Here is a 10,474-nt window from a genome sequence, read left to right on the forward strand (position 1 = left end):
GATGTGAAATAAGTTTAGAAGGGATAAGTCTTGTTTCAAGTGTCCTAGGCTCCTAGCTTGTGATATGGGAGTAACAGAGATGGTTATTGTATGTACAGGGTCGGGTCTGGTTCAGATTCGGGCTCTAATTTTAAGGATCTAGAAATCGATACATACTCTTAGGGTCTAGTTTGGGTCCACACCTGAACCATTCCCGTAAAAAAAACTTTTTTATGCTATGTTTGGGAATAATGATTTCATTTGAAAATTTGAAATTGGCCCAAATTTATTGTTTGGCAAATTAAAAATTTTCAAATTTGGATTTGAATCAAATTTTATCATTGCTTTCAAAGTAGTTAAAATTGAGGATTTGAAAATGACTATCCAAACCTTATCATTCTCAAATTCTTTATTTATGATTTTATAATTAAAATTCATAATTTGAAATGAAATACTTGTTCCCAAACACTACATTAGTGAATTTCAAGTGTAAAATCTAGACCATGAATTGGACACTTAAATTTTTATGGTTTGAATTTGAACCTTAAAAGTTCTATTGAACCGGATACGATAGGGTTTAATAGGGTCCAAATAGAGTCTAATAGGGTCCGAATAGGGTTTTCGACCCTAGTCTGTTCTTACCTATTTACTTGCATACGCCAAGGAAGGCCTTCGATGTGAATTGTGATGAAGTTTTGTTTCGCAAATGGCTATTACTTCAAACTGTTGGTTGGAGTTTTTTTTTATTTGATCAGCTAGTTGTCTAAGTCAGCTATTATTGAAATATTTGGTAAATTTCTTTTTCGTTATTGTTTGTTTATTAGAAAAAATGTGGGTAAACCAAAAAATCAATTAAAATATCTACTCGTAATAGTTTTTTGTATTGACTTAAAAGTTAGTTAGTTGGGTTAAAAAGACATTTATCATATTTTTGTTGATTTATCCAATTAAAAAATCAAAAGTAAAAGTCTATCAAAATAACAACATAAAAATCACTCAGAAAACACACTTATATACAAGGAGTCCTCAGTAATATGTAGGGCTGTAAATGTGGTCAGAAACCTGTTTTACCGACTTGTTACCGACCGATACCGAACCCGTTTTTGACCGAATACAAGTGACCAGATACCGACCGCTACCGAACCCGAATGGTGACCGAAACCGTTTCCGACCTGTTTTACACATACCGAAACCGACCGGTACCGAACCTGTTTAAAACCGAAAACCGTTTTCGACCTGTTTTTATCATACCGTGACCGACCGATACCGAACCTGTTTTCAGACCGAAACCTGTTTTCGACCCGCTTAATACCCGTTTTTAACCGACCGTTTTTGACCGAATCTATATTGTACCGAACCTGTATTGTACCGAACCTGGAACCTGTTTTGTACCGAACCTGTTTTGGACCGAACTTATCTACATAATTCTTCTAAGTTGTCAAAATATAATAAAATTTTATATAAAATAATTAAATTAAACTTAATTATATTATTTCTATATGATAAAAATTAAATTAAATATAAATTTTTATAAAATAAATATATAAATTATAAGTTAATATATATTAACTCAGTAATTTAGTAAAGCCTTTTTCTTTTCTAAAAAATTAAGTATAAATTTTACAAAACTCAGAAATTGCAAAATTGCATAAACATAGTTCATACTTTGCAACCAATATAATTACCAAGTTCAGGTTAATTTCCTGACTAATTAATACTGTATTAAAATCAACATATAACAATATAAACCAATACAAAATATTAACCTATGAAATTGATAAACCACTTTCATTTCATTTAATAGTTTAGACGAAATTTAAAATAGATCCATTACATTTTTTTCAGATACTAAACATCAATCATCACTTAAACAAAATACAAAATAACTTTAGATCTCCTTCCTTCTCTTCTTCCTCCTCTTCCATCACCACCTTAGATCTCCTGCTCCTAGTCCTCAATGCGACACCGCCTTTCAATAATCTGTAAGGAACTGCTCCACCAGTATGACGTTTATAATTAGTTGTACCTGCACTACCTGGTGCTGCCGCCTCATAATCGCAGTATTTACACTTTACCGTCCGTACGTCATTGGGGTACGATACATGGTACTGATCCCAAACCGGTGACGTAATTTTTTTATGTTTAACAACTCTTCTTTGTTCGGGGACAACCACAGCAGGGTCAGCCATACCTTAAAAAAAAAAAATAACACCATGGGTTATTTTCAAACAAAAATAAACCCTATATTCAAGCACAAATAGTCAAGGCAGCAAAGAACACAAAACTGTGCAAATTACAGCAAATTTTAACTCTTATCACCTGATTTCTACCAAAAAAATGAAACAAAGATTTATAATATCTAAATCCTTCTGTTTTCCAAAAACACATATGACAACAGGTCTTCCAAGAACCCGATAAGAGTTATAATAACCATAAAATACAGAATGTCTTAACACCTTTTAAATTTGTTTCAAAATGAGTTTTTAAAGGTCTTTCGATTCCTTTTATAGTTAGATTTTTATATTAGAAAGACAAATTTAGGGATTTAGGTTGAAATCTAGATTACGGTTAATTTGATTTTAATTATATGTTGAGCAAATTCAATTTTAAAATATTAGGTATTCAACAAATATGATTGGGTATCCAACCGGAAAAGTGACATGACTGAAAAAACAATAATTTATTTTACTACAGCCTGATCCGTCCAATATAAATACTAGTAACAATTATATAACAAGTAACAACTGCATTATAATCTTCATTTAATACTAGTAACATTTATTATGAAGTTCAGTGAAGCCATATTAGAAAAGAAATAAAAATAGGATTTCCTCTAAATTTTGTTAGTATAATAGATATAAAAACCACTTGCTAATTTAATCCGATTATGAAATATTAGGTATTCAACAAATAAAATTTTATATCAAACCCAAAAGTAATATGACTCGAAAATCAACCAACTAAAAATTTATTTTAATACAACCTAGCTCACCAAATGACCAAATACAAATAATTATAGACAATATGCACAAGGTAGTAATTAAGTTATAACAAAAATTATTAACACCAACAATAATAAAAATAAATAATTAAATTTAATTTGATCTAATCTGAATAAAAAAAATTATTAACACCAGAAATACCCAGATGCTGAGCTTCTTCTGACTTCTGAGCTTAGGTTAGGTAGTTTAGCTTAAACCAAATTAAGTTTGGGTATTTTTTCATTCTTCTGTAAATTACAGGTCAATTGCTCAATAGGTCTCCCATATTTTGGCCACGATCTTTCTTCCCGGCCAGAATCATCGAGATTTGCAGACCTCTACTGAATGCTTGGTTGAACAGCAACCTTGTTTGGAACTCAGAAACCAATACCGATATTGATATTAATAGCCTCTAATACCGATACCGAACAATAATCAAAACCAATACAGCAATACTCCAGTACCCACAAAGATATTGATATTTTCTTCAAGAATTGAAAACAGAAATTGATCATTCCTTCAAGATATTGATATTTTCTTCAACAATCAACACAATAAAACCACAAAATACATTGAAATCACTACCAAATTAAAGAAAAATTAAAGAAAACCAAAGAAATGGAGTACCTGGAGTCTCGACTGAATTAAATACAAAAAACCCTAAATCTAACCCTAAACGAACACATTAAACCCAGAAAATTAAATACAAAATCAAATCGAACAAAAAAAAAATGGAAGAAGACTAAATCAAATCAAATCGAAAATGGAAGAACACAAAATCAAATCGAACAAAGATTTTAAACACAAAAAACAAAGATGAACAGATTTGATAGATATTAAACGAAAATCAATGAACTAAACTTGAGGAGTAGAAATACCTAAAACTCTAGGGTGAAGATGAACAGATTTGAAGAAGAAAGCGCTAGGGAGAGAATGGAGGCGAGCCTGCGAGGAGCTGGAACAAGAAAATGAAACGAAAGAGAAAGAAAGAACGGAAGATGAAAATGAAGTAATGAACGGCGCGTGGTACTGGGGTCTGGGTATGGGATTGAATTAGGGTTAGCATGTTTTGGGCTTATCAACGGTTTAGATTAGATCCCTTGATCTAACGGTTCATATTAGTTTTTTTTTTTTTTTTTTTTTAAATATATTAGAGTATGTTTAATCAATGGTTTAGATTAATTGATTTCAAAATGAAGGGTTATGATTTATCATGCCTTTTGCCAAGTTGACAATCCATGTATTGAGGTTGTGCACCAATGGGATAATCTTATGTGTTTTTTTTTTTTTACAACTAAATTTTTTTTTAAAATATGAGTAATTCATTGATTTAATGGTTTCTAAATAAACTTCTTAATTTTAATAAATAAACCTCTTTCATTCTTATTTCTAAAATATATATATATATACTTCTAATTATGCAACTATTATTTTATTTGCCAAAAAAAAACAATGTTATAATGTTATTGGTATTTATATAATTCTATATTGAAATTGAAAAGTCTATAAATTACACCCAAAAAGATACTCGTTAGAATAATTCACGAGTTGATTTATCAAATAGAAATAATTAACATGATATGATCAAATATATTAATTAATTATAATCGATTTATCAAGTTGAAAAATTAGACTTATGATCAAATAAATTTATTAACTTAAATCGAGTTGATTAGTTTTCGAAAACCTCATTTAAAATCAAACATATCAACGTAGATGGATTTACATGTTAACTTGTCATGATTGACTTAGATAGGACGAAATAGAATGAAAAACCAATCAATTAACTTAGATCGCTGGCAGCTAGATTGATTAGATAGATTGATCACATTAGCTTAAAATAACACACCCATGGGCTAACAAGGGTCAAGTCGATCAATTAACATGTTATGATCTATTAATTAACTTAGACGGAGTTGATTAGTTGAATTTGATGTCATAAAACTCATAACCTAACGACATCTATAAAACTTGATGTGAGGTTCCACCTTCTATATATCATTCCCATCATGGATAAACGCATGATCAATGACATTATGAGGCAACACGATGCGATTTTTTACCAAATTGGAACAGAATAATTGGAACATAATTGAACTGAATTAAATCATGGTTTTAATGAATTGAACTGAACCGATATCAACCAAATTAACCGGAATATCGGTTTAACTGAATTGAACCGAACCGATACCAACCAAAACTGAACTGAACAGAACTGAATCCCGGTTCAACTAAATTGAACTGAACCGATACCGACCAAAACCGACCGATTGTGACCGACCGATTCTGACCCGCATATCGATTGTGACCGACCGATTACCGATTTTGACCGCCCGGTTATGATCTGTATACCGATTACGACCTGCAAAAAACCGTTTTTGACCGACCGAATGTGACCTGTTTCCGGTAATGACCGGACCGATAAATACCGGACCCATACCGACCGACACCCGCCAAGGAAAAAAACCGGATTCGACCGGATACCGAATAAACCGACCGATACCGACCGGTACCGAAAGACTTATACGACCTGCTTTTGACCGACCGTTTTTTACCGAACCTGTTTTTGACCGACCTGTTTCCGACCTTTTAACCCGTTTTTACAGCCCTAGTAATATGTTTGTCTAGGCCATTTTAAACGTTAAGATTTGTTATGTATTTATTTGGAAGGGACTTTGTCATCCTTATCCTTTATTCTATCATAGTATTATTGTGATATAGTTTAGATTGGACCGGATAGTTTAACTAAATTAACTAAAACATTTAATTTCGTACTTAAAATGCTAATTTTTAGTTGTACAATGTTTAGCATACTAATTTAAATATTAAAATTGACACTTTAGATATTTATTTTAGTTTAAACGGCTAGTTTAGACTCTTAGAGATCACCATCTCCTTTTTAGGTCCAAGACTGCTTGAGTTATTTCGCTTTGGTTACTTGTCTTACCATAAGAGGTTAGATTATTGATAATACGCCAAACATTTAGCAGTTAATAAAATTCTATTAATCAAGAGCATTATTCTAGAAAATAAATTTAAAAAACCGATATATATTTCTCCGTCTTTTTGAATTTACTACTTTCTTAAAAATACTTATCGCTTTAATTTACCTAATGTTTCAAATTTAAAGACGTTTCACAATAATTTAGTAGTTACTAGTAAAAGAAAAGGCTTGCATTATTATTATTATTATTTCATTATCTATGTATTCCCTTTGATCATGTATGTATGGTGTTGAGAGTGTCAAAGTGACCCGTGAACCCTAACATTATTTTAAAGATGAACCACAAGATGATGATCATCAAGAATTGGTATACAACAAAAAAGAGTCACGAGAAGGCATTTTTTCATAATTTAATTAGCCTAATAAATTAAATTTAATTAATTTTTATTTGAACACCACCTCATATTCATTTCTATCTATGTCCTCTTTTTATTTTATATTCCCTCTGTCCCGCTTGATTTCTATCAATTTTTATTTCGTTATTTTGCATTATTTCGTTATTTGAAAATGAACTCCAGTATCTTCTTTTATTCTCAACAATATATTTAACTCTCTTTTAATATTATTTACACAGTTATTTAATATTATATTTTCGATTATTTAATATTATACTTTTAAAAAAACTTATATTTTTTTTAAAATTACTACTCCCTCCAATTCAGCATTAACGTCTCATTTACTTTATGTTCTCTATCCAATGCACTTATTCAATCCTTAATATCTCTAATCGTGCATTATGAAAAATTATGGAAAATTGATATGAATAATCCCTGCATTGAGACGAATCAAACAAGATCCCACATGACTATGTTTTAACTTGTAGATTAATATTAAAATACAAATTAAGAATAAGAGATGAATACTATTCAAAAAGCAAATAAAACGTTAGTGCTGAATTGAAAGGAGTACGTTTTTTCTTTGATTCACTATCAAACTCACCAAACTATGCTTTCCTCTTTATATTTCTTTTTTCACACTAAAGAACAAACCACAATTAAAATCACATGAAATTTTTTTAACAGGATCTTAGACTGATGTATGTCAAATCCAATTGAATACAACAATAATCACTTTCTATGTGCGAAACTGATTGCAACAGCATGATATTATACGCATATTAAAAAATTATAGAAATAATTAAATTGTGTGAATACAGAGGCAAAAAAAGAGTATGATAAAAAGTGGGTCGTAGTGCTTCTAAAATTTTTTTATAAAATTTATTTGGGAGTATTTAATTTCTAAGCAAATATATATTGGAACATGCTTTATTCATATTCTCCTTTGGAAAGTCATAGTTAGTTTAGTTGTATATATGTATTAATTTATAATTTTCTTATTATAATTAGTATGAGCATTATTATAATTTACTCATTATATTTTTTATTTATCCTCAATATATTCCTATTACCTACTCCCTCCGTTCTTTTTTGATCTTCCACATTACTATAAAGGGTAGTTTCAAAAGTTCTTCCACTTTAGAATACTTTTTATTTTTAGAAAGTTTTTATCCCACTTTTACCCCTTAAAACCCCCCTTTTCTTTTAATGTACCCATTTTCTTTTATTTATAATTATTTTGCTCTCTCATACTTTCAATACAATCATTACTTCACACTACTATTTAATTAAAATAATACCCACTACAACCTTATACTTTCAATACAATCATTACTTCACACTACTATTTAATTAAAATAATACCCACTACAACCCAAAGATTCTATCTTCCTTAATATGTGTGAAAAACCCAAAGTGGAAGATCAAAAAAGAACGGAGGGAGTACAATATATTCCTATTACATACCAAACAAAAAATATAACTAAAAATTTATCAAATTGTAATGAACAATTATCAGTATGTTTTCATCCTTTAAGTCTTCTCTCTTTTTCTGTCAAATTTTAACACATTCTTACAATTTAACTGAACTTGTTCCAAATCAGACTCAACCCAACTCATTTTCCAAAATTTTGGTTAATTTATGAGTTTTACGTCCATAATTTTGAGTTGTAATCTATTATTATTTTTGAACTTTAATATTGCACTATTACAACTTGAAAAGTTGTTTTGTCCAGTATAATGAGAAAAACTATAATTTTTAATTTTTAACAAAATAAAAAAATATATTTTTTTAACGTTTTTATAGCATTTTGAATAAAATGATATTCACTTTTTTCTTTTTTATTTTTCTCATCTTCTTTTTATACAGTTGTTAAAGCAAATTTTAAACTTCAATATCTCTAAATATACATAATAAAAATTATAAAAAATACATAATAAAAAAAGTATACATTAAGAAGAATCTAACGAGATCTCATATGGTCATAGTTTATCTTCTAAATATGTGTCAAAAACATCAATTAAATTTCTCTCTTCTTAAAATAGAATATTTCAAATGAAAAGAACATTAAAAAACATAATAAATAGTAATTTATATATGACCCATTAAGTTTTCGAATACAAAATCAACCCGATCAACCAATCTGGCAGGTCTACATCTACAAATAACAGATGAAAAAGTAGGGGTATTGTAAGCATTATAATGGAGAGTTGTGAGCCACAAATTATGGAACAAAGACTATATACTCTTACTACTCACCTTAAACCGAAGAAAGAGAAGAAGTTTGGTAGGAGATTCAGTTAATAACAACAAATAACATCCAGCCAAATTCATGATCATCACCACACTGAAAGTAGAGCCTACGTTATCACACCATATTCTCCTATTTACATTTCTTTACCAATTCAGAGCAACTCATGTAAAATATGTATTGTAATCTTCGGTCCCACTTATTTTACATTATTTATATAAAAATTTCTTAATCAACTACAGTGATTTATAAATAAATATAAAAAGACAAAATAAATATCAATAAAATAAACAAAATAGAAAAGATAAATTAAAATCTTAAAGCCTCACCCTATCAAATTATTTCACATAAGAGTGATTTGCTAATATTACAAATCACAGTTATTTACTTAGACTATTTCTCATTTAGGTGAAAAAAAAGCTCTTTATTATATTTTAATTCAAAATGCCAAATGAGTAGGAGAGAAAAATATAAATTATGTACATTGCCCTTCAATCAATGTGCTCATATTCATTGAGATTTTACACTTTTTTCATCCGATTAGGAGTTAATAGCGAGAGTTGACGAGTTATATAGATTTAGTGTCATGTGATTTGCAAGTTTTTTCGTGAATTGTGAATTGAATAAACGAATTATGGTCGAATTTAAACTATTTTTGAATCATTTTGAGTGAATTGCAAATTTAAAATAATGCAAAAACTCTCACATTATAATTCAAAATGATGCAAAATAAGAGGGAGAGAGAGAAATATAAATTATGTACATTGCTCTTCAATCAATGTGTTCATATTCATTGGGATTTTAAACTTTCTCCATTAAATTCGAAGATAATAGTCAGATTCACTATTATATGATTTGCAAGTCCCCTCGTGAATCACAAATTTAGTGTTAAGGTCGATTTTGAGTCATTCTAAGCGAATTACAAGTTCAAAAGACGAATTAATTAACTAAATAAGCTGATTATGCAATATAGATGAATATCACACAATTTTTTTTATAACCTCTCAATTTAACACATATAATTACACACTTTGTGTTATGATAAGAAAATGATGTGATCATAACAAGAAGTGTGTAGTGGTATTATTAGTTAGTATTAATGATGGAAGTATATATAAAGTGTCAATCATACTTTGTGACACAATATATTCTTGTGAAACTTATAATTATATTCTTTATTGAGAGTTGAGAAGAATTAGTTTTAAACACTAAATATTTGGTACAACCACAACTCTACTAGGCTAAAAAAAAGTAGCTACAAACTAAATTCTTGTTGAAATTGGACTAAATTAGTATTTATTGACCACAACTTGAAGCCAAGAGTAGTATAAATAATACAAACTAATTGTAATTTTTAAATAAAGTTACATATTATGAATCATATATATATTTTTGGAGATTAATGTTGGAGTTTAGTCATTAACTTTGAAGATTAAAATTAATTTTTAATGATTATTTATTTTTGTAAGGTGAACTAAGCAAGGTCTCAGTGATTACTTTAAAATTATAAGCGATTACTTTAAGATTAAAAAAATGATCGCTTTAATATTATAAATATTCACTTTAAGATTATAATTAGTTACTTTAAGATCGTAAGTGATCGTTTTAACGTTATAAGTAGATTTGTCAAAATTTAATTTGAATCGACATTAACTCGAAATCTGACCGGAGATTAGTGGATCATAACCCGAAAATTATAACTTGTAATACGAAGATGTAACAACTCAATTTTACCGGAAAAAATTGGGTCAAATCCAAACTTGTTTCCAATTTTACGTCATCACTTTCGGTTACACGTCATCATTTTTAGTCGAACCTACTATGTTTATGTTCAACTTTTATTATATGTATATTTTGAAAAAAATTAATGATAATATATATATATATATATATATATATATATATATATATATATATATATAT

The sequence above is a fragment of the Amaranthus tricolor genome, chromosome 10 (assembly GCF_026212465.1).
Source record: "Amaranthus tricolor cultivar Red isolate AtriRed21 chromosome 10, ASM2621246v1, whole genome shotgun sequence".
Lineage (NCBI taxonomy): Eukaryota > Viridiplantae > Streptophyta > Magnoliopsida > Caryophyllales > Amaranthaceae > Amaranthus > Amaranthus tricolor.